Source organism: Bos taurus, chromosome 16 (assembly GCF_002263795.3).
Source record: "Bos taurus isolate L1 Dominette 01449 registration number 42190680 breed Hereford chromosome 16, ARS-UCD2.0, whole genome shotgun sequence".
Taxonomy (NCBI): domain Eukaryota; kingdom Metazoa; phylum Chordata; class Mammalia; order Artiodactyla; family Bovidae; genus Bos; species Bos taurus.
This window is the reverse complement of record NC_037343.1, coordinates 48,406,319-48,430,094: the sequence shown is the minus strand read 5'-3', so window position 1 is coordinate 48,430,094 and position 23,776 is coordinate 48,406,319. Positions and strand designations below refer to the sequence as shown.

The following is a 23,776-nucleotide window of genomic DNA, read 5'->3' as shown; positions in this document are numbered from 1 at the left end:
GTGTATCCTGTCTCCTCCCTTACCTCTCTGGAGCAGTCCTTCAGAGCCATTTTTGAGAGGCTGCCTCCTGGGCTTAAACCCTCAGAAAATCAACCAAATAAAACGTAATTCTCAACTTTCAGGTTGTGTACTTTTTTCCCTCAGTTGACACCTGGTGCCTTCGAAGCAGAAGCAAGCCTGGTGCAGGTGCAGAAGAGTGTCCACTTGGACAGCTGCTCGTCCATCCGCCCATTCATCTTCCCAGGAAAACTCTGGTTCATAGGGTAAGTTTCTGGAGACACGCTAGAATCCTGACTTATAGGCTGACCCTGACACCCATCCCAACCCAAGCGTCTGCCCAGAAGGGCTGCTGGCTAAACACAGCTGACAAACGCACACCCAGGGCATCAGGAAGGGAGAGGCTCGACAGGAGGGCTTGGCTGCAATCGCTAGTTGCTGTTTGGCTGGAAGAAGAGAGCGTCGACAGTGGAGACGGAGATCCTCAGTTACTGAAATGATGCAGCCTCTGGTCCCTAGGACCACTGGCAGCAGTCAATTAGAGCAAAACCACTCTGGAAAGCAATTAGAGAAGGGAGCCCTGGGGAGCCCCCAGCCTGCGCCCCTGGGAACCGCCTGTCAAGACCCCAAATGATGTGCTGTCCTTCCGAGAAACCCTAGAAAGAAAATGAGCTTTAATCATCCAACCCCTTAACATTAATCACCACCCATGAATAGTACAGACCCTGCCAAAGTGGAGTCACTCTCAATCACACAGGCTAAATAAATGAATAATTATAGGAATAAATGCTGTGATTAATACCAGTGTGTTAGGCACACGATGGCTCCCCTCTGCTCCCCAGTCTGACTGCAGAGTCCCCAGGACTCCCATGGGAGGCGACACAACCTCACCCACCAGGCTTGCCCTGGGAGGTCCTCTTCGCATTCTGCCAAGACATCTGAACCAAGTTGCATGTCCTAGTGGATCAGGAGAGGCCGTGTCCCTCCTAAGAGGCTGAGAGGACCTGGAGGGCAGCTGGAGGGCCTCCCATGACCAGGGACACATGAGAAATGGGGTGCAGCAGCACCCCCTGTGTGGTCCAGGAAACTTATGCTCTCCTGGAGCCCCTGGCCTCCATCGTACCCCAGGCCGCTGGGTTTACCTCTGGGGAGACCGAAGCCTGGAGAGCCACCGTGCCTCTGCAGGGAATGGGGGCGTCAGCGGGGCCCACCGACGTGCCCTCACAACAGCTGAAATCTCCCGTGTGTGCCGCCACTTGCACGCCCTCCATCCAGAGCCTCTACATCAAGTAAAGATGAAAAAAAGGACGATTTTCTTCTCCTGCTCTTTCTTATTGAAGTAATCAAGGGGTGGTGTGTTCAAGCCACTGTTTACCCAAAGGAATGAGCAGCGATCAATATTAATACCTGGACACCTACACACTAATCTTTTCAAAATGTCACACAAAAACAAGGCATCAAGAAACTTTATTCTAGGTGTTTGCCAGCCAAGGGGGTGAATCTCAATCTCTCTCTCTCTCTCACATACCTCCTAACACCCACATACTTCTAAAGATGACACCTGCACAGATGTCAACAATCCACGTGGAATTCTAGATTCTTTTCACTTGGAAAGGCCAGTGTGAACCCACAGTTAGGACCTGAGGGCAAAGGATTGAAAATGCTGAGGGAGTCAGACCCTCCCCTCCCTGGTGTTGGGGGGGCCATGGCCACAGCACCAAGCTGCCCGCTGTCAACACTATTTAAGGTGACTCCTCTAAACTCCACACTGCTGTTTTGTTATTAATTGATTGGAAGCTTAGATCTAAACACAGAAGCTGCCGAGGGGTCCTTGTCTGAGCTTGCAAGCAGTTTGTGAGTCGTGCTTAGGGTCCATGCCTAGAAGATCAGTCTGAAATTGGGGTCCAGTGCGCACCTGGAGGCCCTAGAGCTGATGCCCCAGGAGGCACGAGTCCTGGGAGCGGTTTGTGTCCTTTTTGGAAGCCCCTAAACACAGTCTTAGGGGATCAGCTCTCTACTTCCTTGGCCTGATTTCATTCATCAAACACCGCTCCTTCCTGTGTCTTGTGAGAGAGGATTAGACAGATGGAGAAGCAGGCTAATGGCCATACACCTGATGTAGGGACCACATGCTGCCCTGGGTCCCTCTCTCGTCTCTGTAATTCACACAGGAATTCCACTTCCTTCAAGACAATGGAAAACAAACCCCAAACGCACCTCTGAGAAAATGATAGTCAGAGCCAGAGCTGATTAGCAGTGAAGCATGAAGGAATCCTTGTCAAACCACTTTGAAACCAGCAGAGCTCTTTCCTCAAGGAAATCATGCATGGAAACAAAACAAGGCTGATGTTCTATTAGTACCAGTCTATTTTACAAGTCTCAAATTATTCCGTCTCACTGTCTTCAAGCAAAATCAATAAGAATTGAGAATCAGGAACACCAAAATTGCAACTGAAACCTGTAGAAAGAAAAAAAAAAAAAAAAAACTCTTACAAGAACCTTAGTTTTCAATATTTTGGGGGCAAAACGTTAAATTTTTGATTTCTGTATATAAGTTGTAAATAGAGACAATTTTTAGCCTCTAATTTTCAAGATATTTCTCCTATAGGCTGATCTAGAAGCTTGAAAGCGGAAAAGCAGTAAATGTGGGTCTAGTGTTGAATCACTGAGTCATAACAGCTTACAAGCTTTATCATGAACTCTAAAAAGAATTGGGCAAGAGGCCTCCACAATTTATGACAAGCTCTAAGATGAGTCATCAGTCCCCTGTGACTCCTATGCTCAGCACACCCCCTGTCTCTTGTATTTCCCAGTGCCCCTGGTGGGGCTGCAGATCCGGGGTGAGATGGAGAAGAATCTTCCTTGGCACAGTTTTACAAGGCTGAGCTTGTATCATCCTGATTCAGAGATACAACTTCCTAATCATTGACATTGCATACACAATTCAGATGTGTGCACAGGCAGAAGAAAGTTCATCCCCAATCTGCCGAAAAGGTATTCATCAGTGCCAATAGTTTCCATTGTATTAATAATACAGCATGTAGGAAATGATGTCTGTGGTTTAAAATGTCTATGTGGCTTAAAGACCTTCTTGAGTACTCAGTAGCTCAGTCATGTCCGACTCTTTGCAACCCTATGGACTGTAGCCTTCCAAGCTCTTCTGTCTATGGGATTCTCCAGGCAAGAATACTGGAGTGGGTTGCCATTTCCTTCTCTAAGGGATCTTCCTGGCCAAGGGATCAAATCTACATCTCCCGATCTCCTGCATCTCCTGCATTGGGAAACGGATTCCTTACCAGTGGGAAGCTCTGGCTTAAAAACCATTTCACTCAAATTGTAAATGCTCTAAAAGGTCTTCTGAGCCCCAGACAAAAGCAATGAAGATCAAATTCTCCTTGTAGCGATTCCCAGTCTTGAGGTACAGTGCCAGGAGGCTAGGTTAAGTCCCATTGCCACCATCCAAGGTTGTTTGCATCTGACTTTGTAGTTAAGGAAACCAAGACCAAGAGACATGCAGTGAGGGTGCAGGAAAGCTCAGGTTCATCTGTCTCTCAAGTCCTCATTCCTTTCAATGTGATGAACATATGGAGAAACAAAGAGGCTTCTAGGGGCTCTCAAGCTGGCCCTAAAGACTTCTTCCACCACCATTTCCACCATCATCCCTTGCATCTCCCTGCTTTTCCTTCCCTCACATCCAAAGTCCTTACCCCTGAGTATCTACCTGGATTTCTCAGTTGGCCCCTTCACCCTGGGCTCACATGTGCCTTTTCAAGGAGCCTGACCCTTGACACACTATTTGAAGTCACCCCTTCCCACATACTGCCTAACACACAGCATTACTGTTAATCATCTATCTATACCACAGTCAAGAAAGTTCTGTTTGTGGCCTAAAATAGCTTGGTGTGGTTCATTTTATGTGTCAGCTGACTGGGCCAAGGTACCACCGATGTGGTCAAACATTATTCTGGATGTTTCTAGAAGGATGTTTGTGGATGAGATGAGCATTTTAATCTGTGGACTCAGAGTGATGCAGGTTGCCCCACCCCCACCCCCGCCCAGTGTGTATGGGCCTCAACTAATTAGTTGAAGATATAAGCATACCAAAAGACTGATCCTCCCAAACAAGACAGAATTCTGCATCAGGCAGCTTTTGAATTCAAACTATAATGCCAGTTCTTTCCTGAGTCTCTAGCCTGATGGCCAATCCTGCAGTTGTTGAAACTTGCCAGCATCCATAATCATTTAAGCCAATTCCTTACAATATATCTCCCTGTATGTAGACACGTTCTGTTGATTCTGTTTATCTGGAGAACTCTTGCTACACAGAGCTCACAGTTGTTTGGTGAATGAAGGAGTGAAGAAATGAATGAGTGACCTTACAGAAAATCTGGTCCTGATGACTGCATCATGGGCAGTCCTAGAGGGAGATAGCCAGCATCCTTGTGGGCCTCTTGGTCCTTTCCTGTTAACCATGTGAGGACTTCCCCAAACAATGAACCCCACAAATTTTAGGAGTTCATCACCCAGAGCAGCCACCTTCCCTCTTTCCTCTGGAGAAGCATTTGAGCTTCAGTGTGTCCAGTCTTGTGTGACCAGATTCTCCTTCAAAGTGAAGAAAGGCAGGGTGCAGGGTCTGGAGTCAGGAGATCCAGTGACCCTCTGTGACCAGACACTCAGCCACTCTGAGCCTTCATTGTCTCAAGTCCACAGTGGGAAGAGTGGTAACCCCTACTCCTAAACTGTCATGAATTATTAACAGTTTCATATGCACAAATAGTTAGTGGAACTCCCATTGCAGTAGGCTCAATAGCAGTGAATACAAAAATACCAGCCTTTGGGTAGCTAATTAACAACAGAAATTTATTTCCTACAGCCCTGGAGTTGGGAAGCCCAAGATCAAGTTGCTGTTGGATTTGACATCTGGTGAGCGCTCACTTCCTGATTCACAGATGGCCATCTTCTCACTGTAAAACTCACATGGTGGACAGGGTGAGCTGCCTCTCTTGGGCCTCATTCATAAGGGAACTAAACCTAATCACCCTCCAAAGTCGCTATCTCCCAACATGATTACCTTGGGGATTAGGATTTTAACACATGAAATTTGTTGCACATAAACATTTCTTCTATAGCAATATTGTAAATAAAATGGAATATATTGAGCATACAAGCAACATATCCAGTCCTCCTGCACTAGACTTTCACAATGACTGTCTGAGAAAATCTTTTAACTAAGGATTCCACACTTGATCATTCATTTGTTCATTCATTCATTTACTCATCAATGCATTCATTCCATCTATTCATTCATTCCTTCAACTGAGTGTCTACTCTAGCATCAGCTTGGCTCATGGCTAAGGAGGAATCTGCCAAGGGCATGATCTACTGAATCTCATCTTTAGGAAGGTCGTGGGCAGGTGGCACAGCACTAAGGGGCAGGATGGTGTTGCTGTGCTCTGGGCAGGCCTGGGGGCAAGAAGAGGGACCCTTGCTGAGGACCAGAGCTCCAAGATGGCCAGCCAATATGAGCCCAGCCTTCCTAATTAGATAGCCACTGACTGCTGCCCACTGACCATTTTCTGGTGCTCAATTATAAAGATTGATGATTTTTGTAAAGCCCACCCCTCACTCAATTCTTAAAATGAGAAGCTCACACTTGAATTCAGAAGCCTGGCATCATGCTGCCCCTTCAGCCATATTCTTCAACCATCTGTCTTCACAAGCCTTTGGTCAGATTCACCGTCGGGACCCTGGGCATCGTCAACACACCCATCGTCCATGACTGTATGGTCTCCTGGCTCATGAGCACCAGGGCTCCCCTCCCATTCCCTCCCCTCCCCTAACTTCCAAGGGCCTGAGCTGCACATACATCCTTCTTTTTTGGTAATTTTAAAATTTTTATTTGTTTTTGGCAGTGCAGGGTCTTCGTTGCTGTGCAAGCTGTTCTTTAGTTTTGGCAATCAGGGGCTACTCTCTAGTTGCCGTGCACAGGCTTCTCACTGTGGTGGTTTCTACTGCTGCAGAGCATGGGCTCTAGGGCATGCAGGCTTCAGCAGGTGTGCCTTTCAGGCTCTAGAGCACAGTCTCAGTAGCTGTGGCACATGGGTCTACTTGCTTCGCAGCATGTGGGGTCTTCCCAGACCAGGGATTGAACCCATGTCTCCTTCACTGGCAGGCCAATTCTTTACCACTGAGCCACCAGGGAAACCCTCACATTCTTAACTCAAAAGCGTCGTCAACTGTATGAATGCTCAGAACCAACAAAATGAAGTGCTTGACAACATGCATTGCCCACAGTTAACATCACAGAAACATTCATGACTGTCTTTCATTTCCTCAGATGAAATAAAATCTGAAGCTCCATCCTGCATCTCGAGAATTACTGTCATCAAGGCTTCCTTGGTGGTTCAGATGGTAAAGAATCTGCCTGCAATGCAGGAGACCTGGGTTCTATCCCTGAGTCAGGACCATCCCCTGGAGTGGGAAATGACAACCCATTCCAATATTCTAGCCTGGAGAATTCCACGGACAGAGGCGCCTGGAGGGCTACAGTACATGGAGTCGCAAAGTGTTGGATACGAGTGAGTGACTAACAGGCTCTTATGGGTGCCACCTCCTGAAACTGTAACCGTGAAATGCAGTACATTTCCGGGGTCTGAAGGGAGTCTTAGGAGCCTGAGTTCCCTAAGTCCGCCATCCTGACATGATTGACATTGACCAAGAGTGGCTGTGCTTTATTATTTTCTATCTGATTGTTTCAAAATGGTGCAGCTGCCTTTAAACTTTTTGCGTTTCCTGTTTTGGGTCTCTGTGTTTATCCTTTGAGACGACCTGGCTAATGACTCCTATTTCACCTCCCTCTTTCCTTTTAGAAAAAATGAATCTCATAAAAATCACCAGACTGGAGACTGAGCAAACTCATTGGCATCATAAAATTTTGATTTAGAGGTTTAGCAAATGTGAGGGAACATTTTTCTGTGCCCTTCTGATGTGTGCAAACTATTTTTGGCATGTGGATATTTACATAATATTGCCAGACACAGGCTTATTCAGCTCCCCCCCACCCTTTTGAAATGGGAAATTATGAGTCAAGTCAGGAAGAAACAGGTTCTGAGTCAGAAGACACGGGTTCACCAAGTCAAGCAATTCCAGATGATATTCAGGCACAAAATATTGTAATCAGGTGGCGAGATCAGGGTGAAATACCAACACCCAGAAAAGAAATATGGTTGTGCCCATCACCTGGAAGTTGGTGCTACCCCAAGCTGGATGGAGCAAACTTTGATCATCATTTGAGTGGCAGTAAACATCAAAGTTATGGCTTTTCCAGTAGTCTTGTATGGGTGTGAGATATGGACCATAAAGAAAGCTGAGCACTGAAGAATTGATGCTTTTGAAATGTGATGCTGTAGAAGATTCTTGAGGGTTCCTTGGACTGCAAGGAGGTCAAAGCAGTCAATTATAAAGGAAATCAACCCTGATTACTCAATGGAAGGACTGATGCTGAAGCTGAAGCTCCAATACTTTGTGGCCATCTGGTGTGAAGAGCCGACTCATTGAAAAAGACCCTGATGCTGGGAAAGACTGATGGGAACTGGAGAAGGAGGCAGCAGAAGAAGAGATGGTTGGATGGCATCACTGACTCAATGAACATGAATTTGGGCAAACTCCAGGAGATAGTGGAGGATAGAGGAGTCTGGTGTGCTGCAGTCCATGGGGTTGCAAAGAATGGGACATGACTTAGCAACTGAACAACAACAAAATTGCCTTGAAGTTGGGCGGTGGGTAACCAGTGGATCATGGGAGGCTGCAGGCTGCTGGTGGGGCTATGGGACCACTCTTTGTCCCCTTCATAAGCCCTGGGAGGGGATGCATGCACCATGGGACACATTCTGGGAAATTACTACTCAAAAATTTATGCCCAAATTGTGTGAAGCACATCCAGAAGTGGAGATTCAAGCAACTGGTATAAAAAAAAAAAAACCCAGAATGTCTACAATGGAAGAATGAGAATCATCTCAAGATGAAGGGAGCCTGCAACTGGAAGATGAGATCTAGGATTTGTGGAAAAGAAGAAAATGACATTTATGTGGGTTCCACGAGAGCAGTGGAGAAGGCAATGGCAACCCACTCCAGTACTCTTGCCTGGAAACTTCCATGGATGGAGGAGCCTGGTAGGCTGCAGTCCATGGGGTTGCTAAGGGTCAGACACGACTGAGTGACTTCACTTTCACTTTCATGCAGTGGAGAAGGAAATGGCAACCCACTCCAGTGTTCTTGCCTGAAGAATCCCGGGGATGGGGGAGCCTGGTGGGCTGCCATCTATGGGGTCGCACAGAGTCGAACACGACTGAAGCGACTTAGCAGCAGCAGCAGCAGCAACAGCATGAGAGCAAACCTGGAATGGGTTTGGATGCTTGTAACCAGTTTGGGTGCAACAAGCTTCTGATGAACTGTGAACTCTGCTTATTGTGGGTTTGCTATGTGCCACGGTTAGCTGTTGACTTATATTATTTCACTCTCATTAACCCATTTTGCAGATGGGAAACTGAGGCAAAGCCAGGTTTTTGCTACTTGCCTAAGGCCAATCAAAAGGTAGAAACAGAGTTCAGAGCCAGAAACTCTGCATTTCATGCTGTGTAGTCTGGTTCTAATTTCTAAATCATGGCTGTGTTCTGCAGATGGAAACTGGGGCTCAGAAGATCCAGTGGCTTGTTTGCAGCTTTGCAATGACAGTGAGTAGTGGTGTAGTTCCTCAGTCGTGTCCAACTCTCTGTGACCCCATGGACTGTAGCCCGCCAGGCACCTCTGTGCATGGATTCTCGAGGCAGGAATACTGGAGTGGGTAGCCATTCCCTTCTCCAGGGAAATCTTTCCAACCCAGGGATTGAACCCAGGTCTCCCATGTTGTAGGCAGATTCTTCACCATCTGAACCACCAGGGAAGCCCAGCAATGACAGTGAGGGAGACTGGGCTCACACTCTGACTGACTCCACCATTGCTGCTGTTCCTGGGGCACCCTCATCCTCCCTACCCCAAGCATCTGTCAAACACTGTCTGATGGCCTCCCCTGAGGGCTGGCTGGGTAGCTGTTTGAGTGGGAAGGCATCCTGTTGGCATGGACACCACCCTAACCATGCTGTCTGCTCCCATCTTCACTGCAGGGCCCCTCAGCTGCCCTTACAAGCATCCCGCCTTCTTGCTATCACGTTCATTTTCTTCATTATACTTCAAATTGTGCGATCCACATTGCACTGTCTCACCATTGATTCAATGGTTAAATTAGCTGCTATTTCTCTCTCCTGCATTACAGGCTCAGAATAATTTGTTTATGAATCAAATGCTCTGTGGGTTCGAAAGGAAAGCTTAGTATGCATTCATTACAGCTGAGCCATAATCACCCTAAATCACAGGAACCTCAGTCCCAGGCAAGGCGTGAGTCTTGCTTGGTGCGGAAGCCCATCTTTTACCTTCCGAAGCACACTACTCAGGCCTGAATTTTCATCAAAATTCATGGAAGGGTGTGCAAAGGGGGAGCAATAAGTTTTAAAAATCTGTAGAGTAATTTCAAACTGATGCAAAAAATTTTGTATACATCTTACCCTCTAGATGATCTTCAGAGGGCACCAACCACAGGTCTACCCACCTAGCCTCCAGCTTGGGTCAGTTTCAACAGGCATCTCATGTACAGATAAAGATAAATGTGGGTGAGCTCAGAGCAATTGTCGGTAAGATGCTCCACACCTCTCCTCCCATCTGGGGCCTCGTCCCAGCCCCAGGAAATGCACAGGCAGGCTCACACCATGACACTGCACCCAACTGAATCTTTTTCAGAAGACCCTTCAGGCTCCCCACAGCAGATACTGGCACATCCACACCAGGGCTCTGCTCCCAGTAGATGGCGGTGCTTGCAGGACTGAGTCCAGACCCACAGGGCCTCTCACATCAGACCCTGCCTTTAGGAGGTGCAGGGCCTCTGCCCCACGGGCCTGCTTTTCCTCATCCCCTGCGGTCCCCACCCTAACCATCACCTCCCAAGCCAGAGATGGGATAGCAAGTGGCAGAGAGCACACTTCCTGGTCACTTGACATTTTAACAGGATAATTCTAGGCTCCCAGTTATGGTCCCTGCAATGGACTGAAAGTTTGTGTCCCCCCAGTATTCGTATTTTGAAACCTAATTCCCAAAGTGATGTATGGGCATGGGGCCTTGGGGAGGTGCTGAGGTCATGAGAGTGGAGTCCTTGGGATGGGGTTAGTGACCTTATAAAAAAGACCCCAGAGAGCTCTTTTGCCCCTTCCACCACATGGGTAGACACGGTAAGAAGGCAGCCATGTGGAAAAAGGTTCTGACCAAACACTGAATTTGTCTATATCTTGATCTTGGACTACTAGCCTCCAGAACTGTTGATAAATAAATCAGATTTATTAAATATTTATTAACAGATGAATATATATCTGTTGTTTTTAGAGTGAACTTATGGCTACCAAGTGGAGTAGATGGAAGAAAGGGATAGTTTGGGAGTTTGGGATCAATGTATACACACTGCTATAATTAAAATGAATAACCTATACAGGATTTGGATATGTCAAGGACTCTTAGTTTTTCTTGTTCTTGGCTGCTATTTCAACGAGCCAATTTATTTGTTCAGTTATTTCTCTCAATGCTGACCAATGTAATTGTTATGTGGTAGTATTGCAGGATGGAGAAGGCAATGGCACCCCACTCCAGTACTCTTGCCTGGAAAATCCCATGGACGGAGGAGCCTGGTAGGCTGCAGTCCATGGGGTCGTAAAGAGGACTGAGCGACTTCACTTTCACTTTTCACTTTCATGCATTGGAGAAGGAAATGGCAACCCACTCCAGTGTTCTTGCCTGGAGAATCCCAGGGACGGGGAGCCTAGTGGACTGCCGTCTGTGGGGTTGCACAGAGTCGGACACGACTGAAGCGACTTGCAGCAGCAGCATACAGGACCTACTGTAGAGCACAGGGAACTCCGCTCAATGCTGTGTGGAACTCTGGATGGGAGGAGAGTCTGGGGGAGAAAAGACATATATATATGTATGACTGAGTCCCTTCACTGTTCACCTGAAACTATCACAACAGTGTTAATTGGCTATGTCCTGATACAAAATAAAATGTTTTAAAAATAAATAATTGTCTGTTGTCAATAGGGCACCCAGTCAATGGTGTTCTGTTATAGCAGCCAGGATGGACCAAGACAGTGCCCTCACCCTCCAGTGGGTCTCAAACAGGAGACGCTGGACTCCGAGGCAGATGAATGAGGGGAGATTTCCAGGTGACCTTGCATTGGGGAGATCCTAAGATGCGTCTCATGTTGCTTTTCCTGAAGGTGGGTCTTGAGTTATCCCCAGGAGCATTAGGAAGCTGGCATAGGGTGAGCCTCCTATGAGGCTCTGTGAGTCCGTTATCAGTCTCTTCTCTCCTAAAATGCCAGACTCCAATGCTGAGACTGAGGGGCTAGTGACTTAGATCGGGCTGACTCAGTGGAAAGGCCGGAAGATTATAGGAAGTTGAACTTACCTGGAGGGCCTCTGTCTGTGGATGGTGATCCCACAGCTGAGATGGGCCTGCACCCTGGGGCACCCAGAGCTTCCTGTGTTTTCTCCAGAGCGTTTTTCCTTCCCAATAGGAAAGAAGACTAAAGCATCTCAAACAACACTGCTGGGAATACCAAGAGTAAAACTCCCAAAGCCAGAAGCTCAGGAAATTTCCACTGTGCATGGCAAACACTCCCCATCAGAAATTTTATTTGCAGATTTTATTACAAACTAGTTTATGACACAAATGCTGCAATGCCAAGGAAGTATAAATGAATCAGAACCCACTTATGTGTTTCAATGGTGAAATCCGTGCCGTGCCCGTCTTTATTGCCGTCCATTTAAAACAAAGCTGGATCCATTATGATCTTACAGAAACACACTTTTCTCCTAATCTCATGGACAATATTCTACTTAATGAAATGTCTGAGCTAACTACATCATCAGATTCTTGACTGTGACTTTGCGTGGAGAGAGAGTCTTCATCTGTCTTTGGAAATCATAATAGAAACTCTGGAGTCAATGTTCCAACTGTTATGGTAAGCAGTGGGCACAGAGGCCATGCTGGCCAACAATATGGGACTCTTGGGGCTAAGGATCAAGAGCTTAAAAAAAGCTTAAAAAAAAATTATTCTCCTGGAGGCCGGAAATTTTCTCACCCTCCTCCCCAGCCAGGCCATTCATTCCTCTTCCTGAGCTGAATGCCTCCATGTCTCTGTGGGCTGTGATTCACAGCCAGGGCTGACACTCAGGGGTGAGTCACCTCCAGATCATGGGGGTGTGTGACAGGGTGACATATTTGTGTACAACACCCAAGTGCCCCTGACTGAAGAAGAGTTTTCCTAATTACTATCCTCCCAATCCCATTAAAAAATGTAATGAGGGCGATTACAGAAACTCTTTAAGGTAAACCTAAATGAATGAATTTGTTTAAACTGTTAATGAACTTTCAACTCTCCAAACTGGTAAGCTTTGGTTCTGGAATCACTAATTGCAGCATCGATGGGAGCTGAGGATGGGTGGCCGTTCTGACAACCAGACGCTTAGCTGGGGGACCAGCTCATTTATTATCTGTGTCCCTGGGAAGCAGTGACCAATTACTCCATCTGCTCAACACCTCCCTTCCCTAAACAGACAAATTAAGCCCTAGACCAAAGTCCCAAGCATCAGACCCAGGTGCATGCAAGGTGGCCCCCTGCCTAGAAAGGGTCTGTAAATGCAAAAGCAACCAGAAAGTGGTACCTTGGGGAAAGGGTCGGGGGGTGGAGGGGATGCACCATGGCTTGTTGGCAGGGAGGAGGTCCAGAGTGCTCTCTTATGTTCAAAGAGACTTGCTCTTGCCAGTGGCCACACCGTGGAGGTACTGGATGGCTACCCTCGGGGCTGGTGTCCTGGGACCCCTCTGGATGCCCCTTGGAGCCAGTATCGTTTATGCTCCATGGTCTCCACTCAGAGCAAATGTTCATCGTTTCCTTGATCCTGTTCTGCCCCATTTTTACACACAAGGATTTTCAATACTCTCCAAAGCACTCAAGTCTACAAACATGATCCTTGACCTTCCTGAGATGGGCTTCCATTTTACCAGAATTTGGGTCAAGGGTAATTTGCTTTCCTGCTTCTTCCCCTTAGATTTCTCTTTCCTCAAACTTACCCCACCCATTCTGGACCTTGGAGTCACCACCATCGCTGTTGTCCCTGTGAGCACATCCATCCACCTCACGGAGGGCCTCAGCTCTCCGTCTGTCTGTCTGTCTGCAGGGCTGGGTGTGCACGGAGTGTTCACTGAGGACTCATGAATGAAACTCTCTGGATTACTCAGAAAGGCATCACCAAGAAGCTTAGGAATGCTAACTTTTAGTGGACCCTAAGCCACTTCTGAAGTTTAATGTGTCAAGAAGTATGGGCAGAACTGGGAATAACTTAATTGTCTGTCCAAAGGACTCTCAACTTGACACGGGTTGAGTCCCCAGAGTGCTCTTGGTTTTTGGTCACTTTGAAGGAGCCTGCTTGAGCTGACTGACGGGTCATCAAGATTAATAAATACAGAGGTTTTGGCTGATGCTCAGCCACAGAAAAGTCACCTGGAATTGCTCTTTCATGACTGATTAATTAGGGAAAAACTCAGGGGCGCTAATTAACTGTTGAGTGTTTTCTGAGCGTTAACATTCATGGTATGCAAGTGTATCAATTTCTAACAATATCTAACAAGATCATTTGAAAGTGAGATTCTCCTGAGAAATGCAATCATGGTTTGGGGAAAGTGCAGGGCCCCCTTCAGTTTTGTACAAACTCATATAAATCAACAGAAAGTTTGTTACCAATTGTACTAATGTTCTTCAGTAAACGAACAGATTGGCCAATAAATATGCATTAGATGTAATTCTATCTACCTGTTGCATTTCATCCCAGAAGCAAGGACCATTACATTACGGAAGTTTGATGAATGCTTTCTCGTGCTCATATGACTTGGAAATGAGTGAGTTTGCCCAGTTGTGGGGAGGGAGCTACACGTGAGGCTCACGGCTTCCACGTGGAAAGCTCTAAATTGAAATCTGTACCTTTAGGGATTGTGAGACCAAAAGGAAACTGTTGGGCCCCCAAGGAACCGTTTCCCACCATAATGAGAATTTTAAGTGGCGTGTTTAAATTCTTTGAAAAGCCTTTCAGAAACGTGTGCAAATGATGGTTTCTGAATTACCAGCAGAGATGCAATTAAATTAGAGAGAGAATATCTCCTCGTTCTAATTTCCCAGCCTGAAGACCCTTCTCCCCCTACCCCAGGAGGAGAAGGGCACATCCCAGCTATAAGCAGCCCAGGAACCTAATCGAAGGATTCTTCAAGTGGCCCCAGATGCTGAATTGAAGCCCAGAAGGAAGAGATGCACTGTGGGAGAGCACCATGTAAAGGTGGCAATGGAACCTGAAAATAAAGGGTCCAAGGATCCGCCTTCCAATGCGGGGTTCGGAGGTTCAATCCCTGGTTGAATTAAGATCTCACATGCTGTGGGCAACAGAGCCTGCTTGCCACCACTACTGAGCCCAGGAGCTCCAGAGCCCACAGGCCACAGCTGAAGCCCACATGCAACAAAGATCCTGTGTGCCACACCTAAGACCCAACAGAGCCAGAAAAAAAAGAGAGAGGGAGAGAAAGAAATATCTTTATAAAAAGAATCCAGAGAGAGATTCCCCTGGACATTTCCTTCCCAATGCATCTGCCTCTTCTTCACCTAGTTACAAGCTAACTAACCCTGGGGAACTGTCCAGCATTAGCAGAACCCCCTCACTCTACCCACAAAACTGGGTAGTTATAACAACCATTCACTGAGTATGTACCAGTGTGGAGCTCCCTCAGTCCTACCCGGGTCACCCACTTGCATCTTCAGACTCCCCTGGGCAGTGCATACTTTGAGTTCCCCATGAGATGGAAGGTGATGAATCTGAGAGGCTGGATTTAGAGCATGATGGTTAAGAAAGCAGGAGGCAGCCTGCCTCTTGGGTTAGCTTCCTGCCTCCATCAGTTCCCCACTATGTAGACGGGTTACCTATCTGAGTCTCCTTTACTTCACCTGTAAGTTGGGGATAATAGGATTACCTGTCCCAGAGGATTGTTGTGAGAATGAAATGTGTTCATCTATGCCTTGCATGGGCTCCACAAAAGTGCTCACTGTTACAGAGGTTTAGTGATGTGACCATTACAGAAAACCCCATACGTATAAACCTTCAAGTTGTGAATGTTCAAATATGCAAACATGTGTTCCATCAACGGCTAGTGTGAGTGAAATTGCAACTTGCCCTCCATCTCCTATTGCTGATGATCCTTCACCTCTACCATCTCCTACCTCCTCTCTTTCCTCCAATCAGTAACTCTTCTTGCCAGTTCACTTGATGCCAGCCCTGTATGCCAGCTGTTGGGCTGTACTGGTATACTTTTCGAGGTACTGTACTATAAAATTAAAAATATTTTGTGTGTGCTTGTTTTTAATGGATTATCTATGTGAAAAGTATTATAAACCTATTACCATACAGGACTATACAGCCAACTGTGTTAGTTGGGTACCTAGGCTAACTTTGTTGGACTTATAAACAATTTGGACTAAGGAATGTCCTCTCAGAATGGAACTCATTCAAACAGAGGGGACTTATTGTGCAAGTAAGTGTGGAAGCTGGGTTCCTACCAGATGTGAATCCACTTCATGTTGTACATTAAGAAAGGGAAGGTTGAGAGAAAAATGTTTTCTGACTTAAAAAGCCTTTGCTGGATGACTGGCTGAAGGATGGTTGAAAATGTGGATGGTTAGCTGCAAAGCTGTGGTAGTAAAAAAAAAACAAAAACCTTTTTATTTTGCATTTGAGAATAGCCAGCTAACGATGTTGTGATAGTTTCAGATGGACAGTGAAGTGACTCAGCCATACATATACATGTATCCATTCTTCCCCAAACCCTCCTCCCATCCAGGTTGCCATATAACACTGAAAGAGTTCCATGTGCTGTACAGGAGGACCTTGTTGGTCGTTCATGTTGATTTTAGCGATGTGTACATGTCCATCCAAAACTCCCTAACTATCCATTCCACTTATCGTACCACAGCAACCGTAGGCTCATTCCCTAAGTCTGCAAGCCTGTTTAGGTTTTGTAATTAAGTTTATTTGTGTCATTTCTTTTTAGATCTGCATATAAGGGATATCATACAATAGTTCTCCTTCTGTCTGACTTACTTCACTCAGTATAACAATTGCTAGGTCCATCCACGTTGCTGCAAATGGCGTTATTTCATTCTTTTAATGGCTGGGTAAGAGTCCATTGCATATGTGTACCACATCTTCTTTATCCATTCCTCTGTCAATGGACGTTTAGGTTGCTTCCATGTCTTGGCTATTGGTAATAGTGCTGCAATGAACTTTGGCCTGCATGTATCCTTTCAGATCATGTTTTTCTCTAGATACATGTCCAGGAGTGGAATGGGTGACTATCTACAGGACTGTTGGTTGCTTTAACTTCCCAAAGCCCAGAGAGTGAAAGATATGGTCATGATAAGGGTAGTTGGTTCAATAAGTGTTTGGGAATCTGACCTGAGTTGAGACTCAGCAGAATGTACAAGGCTTTTTGCAGCCCAGTACCTGCCCTGCCTCTGGTGCTACCATAGTCCCTGCTCTGAGCCCCACTTATGCTGACCCAAACAGCTGCCAGGTCCCATCCCCACGAAATGATGTGATGGGGGAATAACAGCCCCCAGGTTTAGGTTCTAATATCTGGAACCTGTGAATGCTACCTCACTTGGAAAAATGGTCTTTGCAGGAGTGATTTACTTAAGGATCTTGAGATGCAGAGATTATCACAGGTCATATAAGTGGGTCCAAATGCCACGCAGGTGTCTTTATAAGAGGGGGCAAGAGGGAGGCTTGACACATGCACAGAGGAGGAGCCACATGACTATAGGCACAGAGATCGCCAGCAGCCATCAGGAGCTGGAAGACGCAAGGAACAGATTCCCCTCTAGACCTTCCAGAGGGGGTGCAGCCCTGCTGACAACTTCATTTTGAGCTTCCGGCCTCCTGTAAGCACAGAACTGTGTGCTGTTTTAAGCCATCAGTTTGTGAGAATATGTCACAGTAGCTCCAGGAAACTAACACACATAGGTCTTTCCACTTTTCTGCCTTTGATCAAACTGCCTTATTCTACCCAGAAATCACTTCCCATTCTCCTATGTCTAAGTGGTTCCTTCAAGTCCTTCAAGGCTCATCACCACCTCCTCCAGAAAGCCTTCTAAGACTATGCCTTCTGCTCTTTACCCCTCTTCTCTTTCCCCATCACAGCAGCACTGGATGGCCATCATCTCTTTGCTTGTGTTTCTTCCTGACTAAACCAAGGGCTCTTTAAGGTTGGGGATTACCCTTCCTGCCAGTGGCATGTGACTGGGGAGGAATGATATGTTTTCTATTTGTTATTAAAAGTCCCCTTTTCAGGGGTGGGATGGTAAGGGAGATGGAGGGATGTTCAAAAAGGAGGGATATATGTATGCCTAAGGCTGATTCATGTTGAGGTTTGACAGAAAACAACAAAATTCTGTAAAGCAATTATCCTTCAAAAAAAAAATTAATTAAGAAAAAGGTCCCATCTTCAAGATGGAGAGGTGCAGCCACTCAAGGGGTGCACAAGATTTCCAGGGGTCTGCACCTCCACTGCTCTAGGGTACTAGTAGGGCTAGGTTCCTTACAAAGAGACCACAGGTAGAGGTTAGCTTCTCAAAGCCACTGCCAACTATGAAGACTGGGGTTGGGAGACACTACCAGGTCACAACGGGAACCATAGAAGCCCTGGAGAAGCTCCTGGGGGTCTTCTAAGAGTGGAGTTCAGTGCTTCATATTGAGAATGCAGGTTCAGCTCACCAAGGATCCACTGTAGCTTCTTCCTGTGCTGGGAATAAAACAAACATCCCCATCAGTGTGGAGGTTACAGAAAGGGGCAGGAATGACCCTCACCATCACGGCCGCTCAGTAGGCATTGAATTGGGACTTGGATGAGTCACTCTGTACCCCAGGCAAGGTCATTCAGGCTAGTTGGGCCTCAAATGCCCTGCTTCTAAATAAGGGCCTTGAACTTGGTGGTATACACATCCTTTCCAACTCTTAAATGAGATGACATTTAATGAGGGCCTCCAGTGGAACAGTGCTGTATTGTTGATGGATTTGGCCAGAAGCCAGTGATATGTGGACTTGCTTCGGCATGTCCTGGCTGTGGCCTCCACTTGGCAGCTTCTAGACAAGAGATAGCAGTGTGTCCCAATGTATCGGGTGTGGCTTTTTCTTCCAGCATAGAAAAGATTCTTGTCTGCACTGCTCTGCTGTCAGGGTGCCTGCCCTCGCTCTGACCATCATGAATCTTTTTATTTTTGGTTTTTGGTCATGCCACACAGCAAGCAGGATCCTAGCTCCCCTGACCTGACCAGGGATTGAACCTGTGACTCCAGCAGTGGAAGTACAGAGTTGCAACCACTGGACCACCAGGGAAATCCCTGACCGTCATGAATCTTAACTCCATGGGATGGTCTGGGCAGAAGGAAAATATCAGGGACCCCTCAGAACATGATAACTGAGATCTCATTATGGAGGGATTCAGGGCTGGGGTGTTATTGGGTTTGGTTTTCCTGGCCCAGGCTGCATCCCTCACTGGCTGTTGGGTTCTGAAGACACTTTAATGATGTTTGATGCCTTCAGAAGTAGATGAGACTCCAACTGGACCTGAATAATTAGGGTGTGGAATTAGACTAAGAATCGGAATTGTAGAATTAGAATAGAATGGGATTCCGCACCCTCTAAGATGACTGTGACAGGGCAATGACAGTGGTGGAGCATATGGTCTGAGTCACTGGTTCTATTCTTGCTGGCTGTTATCGTTATCGTTGGGTGAGTTATCTCACTTCTCCAGGACTCAGTTCCCCAACTGAGATGTGCAAGAAGCCATAGTAATTGCCTTATTGGGGTTGTGGTTAACCATAAAATGCCCCTTCTCCTGAAGATATTCACGTCAAAACCCTGAATGTTACTGTATTTGCAAAGTCTTTGTAGATACAAGTTTAGGATCTTGAGAGGGGATTATCTTAACCCAGTGGGTCCTAAATGCAGTGGTAAGTGTCCTTACATTAATTAACAGAACCACAGAGGAAGACAGACAAGCAGACACAGAAGGCAGAGACTGGAGTGATATAGCCACAAGCCAAGGATGCTGGCAGCCACAATTGATTCAGATAAAGTAAATGGAAATCACCAATGACCTCTTTCTTACTTTACTAAATAAGTACGTCAAATGTCTATTCAATGCCTAGTGAAAGTTGCTCAATCGTGTCCGACTCCTTGTGACCCCATGGATCAAACCCAGGTCTCCAGCATTGCAGGCAGGTTCTTTACCAGCTGAGCGAATATCTAACACTGTGTTAGTTTAATTTATGATATAGTATTAGTTTTCCACAAGTCCATTCATTAATTTAATGAGTATTTTGTGAGCACTGACCACATGCCAATTATAATTCTAGGTTTTGGGGATGGAACGGCAAACAAAATACACAGAACTATACAAAGCTTCCCATGCTTGGGGAGTTAACTTTATTCTGAGGAGAAGAGGCAATAAGCAACATAAATGGGTAAAATAATAAAATGTATTAATGTGGTGGTAATGAGTATGGAGAGAATAAATAGAGATGGTAGGACTTCCTTGGTGGCTCAGACAGTAAAGAATCCGCTTGCAATATGGGAGACCTGGGTTGGGAAGATCCCCTGGAGAAGGGTATGGCAACCCACTCCAGTATTCTTTCCTGGAGGATCCCCATGGACAGAGGAGCCTGGTGGACTACAGTCCATGAGGTTGAAAAGAGTCTGACATGACTGAGCGACTAAGCACACTGTAGCACAGTACAGGAAAGCCTCACCAGGAACCTGACCACTGACCAAGGTGCTGAAAGTGAGAGGGCAAGGCATGAGGAGCATCTGGCGGAAGGGCCACCCAGACTGAGGCAAAGTTGGGGGAGGCATAGAAAGCACAAAGGTCAGCAGTGAGGTGGGTGAGGGGATTCAGATAGGGATGAAGTCAGAAAGGAAAATGGGCCATGGCGTGTCCTTGGGGTTTGATTCTGAGCTTGTTGGAACCATCTATAGGGTTCAGGCAGAAAGGGGACTGGACCCCACTGTGTTGATGAATGCATGTTCTATTTGGGATGAAACTAGAGGGGAGTAGTGGTGAGAGAAAAACCTGAAAAGGGGCCATTTGGGTGGTCTGGGGAGATGTGATGGGGAGTCTGGCCTCAGGATAGCCAAGTTGAACAAGGATGGATCCCTTTATCCTAGAACTGGGAGGAAGCAGCCAGGGAGTGGAAAGAAACTGAGGAAGATGCGGTATGAGTGAGCCAACTGACAAGTGTGTTCCTAGGAAGGGTAGGAGACTTATGAGGTCAAAGACTGCCACAGGTCAAGGAAGGTTAGCCCAGGAACTGGTCACCGATCAGTGTACTTCAAGAACCTCAGAGAGGGACATGAAACTGAATGCCAATTCCCCTTTTTGGTGACAGCACCTGGATTTTCCTTGAAGGGAACTCCAGTTCCTTAAGACATGCATCTCTGTGGAGCTGTCACATCAGTCAAAAGCCTCCTGTGTCCCTTGGCTAATGCAGGGCATGGGGTCCAACTTCGACATACCTCCTCACCTTCTCTCTCCTGGAAATTCTCATCTTCCACTAGCATGAAAGTGAGACTGTTATTCACTCAGTTGTGTCTGACTCCTTGTGACCCCATGGACTGTATCCTGCCAGGTTACTCTGTCCATGGAGCTCTTCAGGCAAGAATACTGGAGTGGGTTGCCATTCCTTCTCCAGGGGATCTTCCCAACCTAAGGATTGAACCCGGGTCTTCTGAACTGCAGGCAGATTCTTTACCATCTGAGCAACCAGGAAGCCCACTGGCATAAGGGAAAACAAATCACACTACAAAAAGTCATACTTAATCCTATCAAGAAGCACATGAAGCTATTAATATTTTCCATTCATTCATCCTTCTACTTCCTTAAGTTTGGGTGAACTCCAGGAGGTAGTGAAGGACAGGCAAGCCTGGCATGCTGCAGTCCACAGGGCCACAAAGAGTCAGACACAACTGAGCAACTGAACAACAACAACCATTACTTCCTTAGGGCTGTCCTAATTCCTGGGTATTAGAAGAATTTCTCCTTGATTCTACTTTCCAGTGTCATTCCAATGAATGTTCTCCTTGAAGCTCAGACTTCTACTTGGACAGATAAGGAGACCTCTTAGATTGGTTGCATGCCTGCTGATCATCCACCAAATACAAACTTGGATTGGGAGTGAGATCCTGAAATTGAGAATTGCATCAATGGCCACAGCAAAAGGACAATTCTGTTGGATAATTTCTGCAGTTTATTCTTATTAGCAAACCTAAAAAATCTCATTTTGTCTCTGCTTTGGTTAAGGAACAAAAAGTTGAATGCTAAACCACATGTCCCTGCACTGGTAGCACTGGCGTGTTTACCCTGACTTATCCATCCTTCAGGGACAACATTCTTCTGGGATGGGTGAATTTACTCAAGTGTAGTTTAAATAGTGCCTGTCATCTACTATAAGTCTGTTCCACACTGAGAACCCCAAAGAAGTTGCCTATCTCAGATTTCTTAATCATCCATATTTATATGTACTCAAAACAATATTTGACTCACATCATCCTTATTTCTGTCTCTGAACACCACTAGTGCACACACAGGCACATACATGTGCACACGTGCACACACACACACACTCCTGCATCCACAAACACATGCACATGTACCATACACACCACCCACACCCCTGAGTTTCCTGATTATTCACTTACTTTTTTGGTGCGCTTTATTGTCTAAAAGGGCTTCCCTGGTGGCTCAACTGGTAAAGAATCCTCCTGCAATGCAGGAAACCTGGGATTGATCCCTGAGTTGGGAAGATCCTCTGCAGAAGGGAAAGGCTACCCACTTCAGTGTTCTGGCCTGGAGAATGCCATGAACTGTATAGTCCACGGGGTAGCAAAGTGTCAGACTAAGAGACTTTCACTTTCATTGTCTAAAAGGTCCCAATTATCCCCTCACTTGATAAAGTTAGAATTCATGCCTTGAGTTGCCAACTTTGAAAGGAAGAATGGAAGACAAAACTTTTGATTTGGCTCTGTTCCTCTCCCAGTTTCATCACGCATGCTAAATTTTTAGTGTCGACATTCTCATTTAGGGGGAAAATCATTGGTTTGGCTTTTTAAAAACTATCAGATGTTTTATAGACCTTCTAATGGCATGTTTGGTGTGAAATTAATTATCAACGATGCAAAGAGTTTTAAATTAGATTTTCTCTGTTCTTCAAGGCAAACAACTGATTCTGCTTTTGTCACTAATATAAGGTTCTCATTGCTGCCTTTTTTCCCTCTACAATGAAATGATAAAACAAATCTTCAACTTATTTTAATGTGCTAATTGGGGGTTATTACAGCTCATTTTATTTACATTGAAATAAAAAAGCACCGATTCATTTTCTTTGCACAAATAACTTAGAAAAGATTCTAATTGCCTCCTATACAAACACATATTTGTAAAGAGAAATGGTATATAAAACTAAAAGCCTGGGAAAAATTTTTGTTTGGGCAACAATCTAAATTGAATCCATGGTTTTCCAAATAGATATCTAATGCCTTTAATGGTTTCCCTTTCAAACGGCTAATTCATATGGGTGATGTTCCATACTTTGCAAGAAATAAATGCTGGTAGGAGGTAGAAAAATGAATGGATATGCAAGCATTTCAGAGCTTTCTGGGTGTCCCACTCAATATTAAGTGTTTGTTTTGTTTTTTTTTGGTAATAGATGAACAAACCAGTGTTAGTCACTCAGTTGTGTGTGACTCTTTGCGACCACATGGACTGTAGCCCACCAGGCTCCTCTGTTCATGGAATTCTCCAGGCAAGAATACTGGAGTGTGTAGCCATTCCCTTCTCCAGGGGATCCTTCTGATCCAGGGATCAAACCCGTGTCTCCTGCATTACAGGCATATTCTTTACCATCTGAGCCATGAGAGAAACCTGGACACACCAGAGTGTAGATTAATTAGAAGCTGCAATTTATGCTATTGAGTCCCACACCCATGGACATGAGAAGATGCATGAATCCAGTCCTTTATGCTCACCTTTGACCCTCTTACAGATTCATCCCTGTCAATCTCCCTTCCGGTCCTTCAAATCTCAGAATAATCTCTCAGGTTTTAAACATGCCATAGCTAATTATTGTGTGGGATGACAGATGCAAAGACATATAATTAGAAAATAATTATCAGATAATGCTTCTAATTAATACTTCAAGTCAAGCAAATACTTGTGGGAAACACTCAGAAGTCACCAGCTTCTGCAATTACATTTTCTGCCCTTGGACTTATCCTTCCTACCTTTTGCCTCTTTCAGAATTAGAATCTTTATTTACAAGGCTGGGGGAAGTCCTGCTCCTTATGCTGTGCTTTGCTTGTATAGAAAAGGCGGGAAGTAATGCTCAAAATTCTCCAAGCCAGGCTTCAGCAATATGTGAACCGTGAACTTCCTGATGTTCAAGCTGGTTTTAGAAAAGGCAGAGGAACCAGAGATCAAATTGCCAACATCCGCTGGATCATGGAAAAAGCAAGAGAGTTTCAGAAAAACATCTATTTCTGCTTTATTGACTAT

General features: G+C 45.8%; 1 long non-coding RNA gene across 1 annotated transcript; it reads left to right on the top strand.

Moving 5' to 3' along the window:
- Positions 1–1,618: 1,618 nt before the first annotated feature.
- Positions 1,619–5,164, top strand: LOC112441789 (uncharacterized). Its single transcript, XR_003029654.2, has 2 exons — positions 1,619–1,744; positions 4,871–5,164. It is a non-coding gene; the product is annotated as an uncharacterized lncRNA (long non-coding RNA).
- Positions 5,165–23,776: the final 18,612 nt, after the last annotated feature.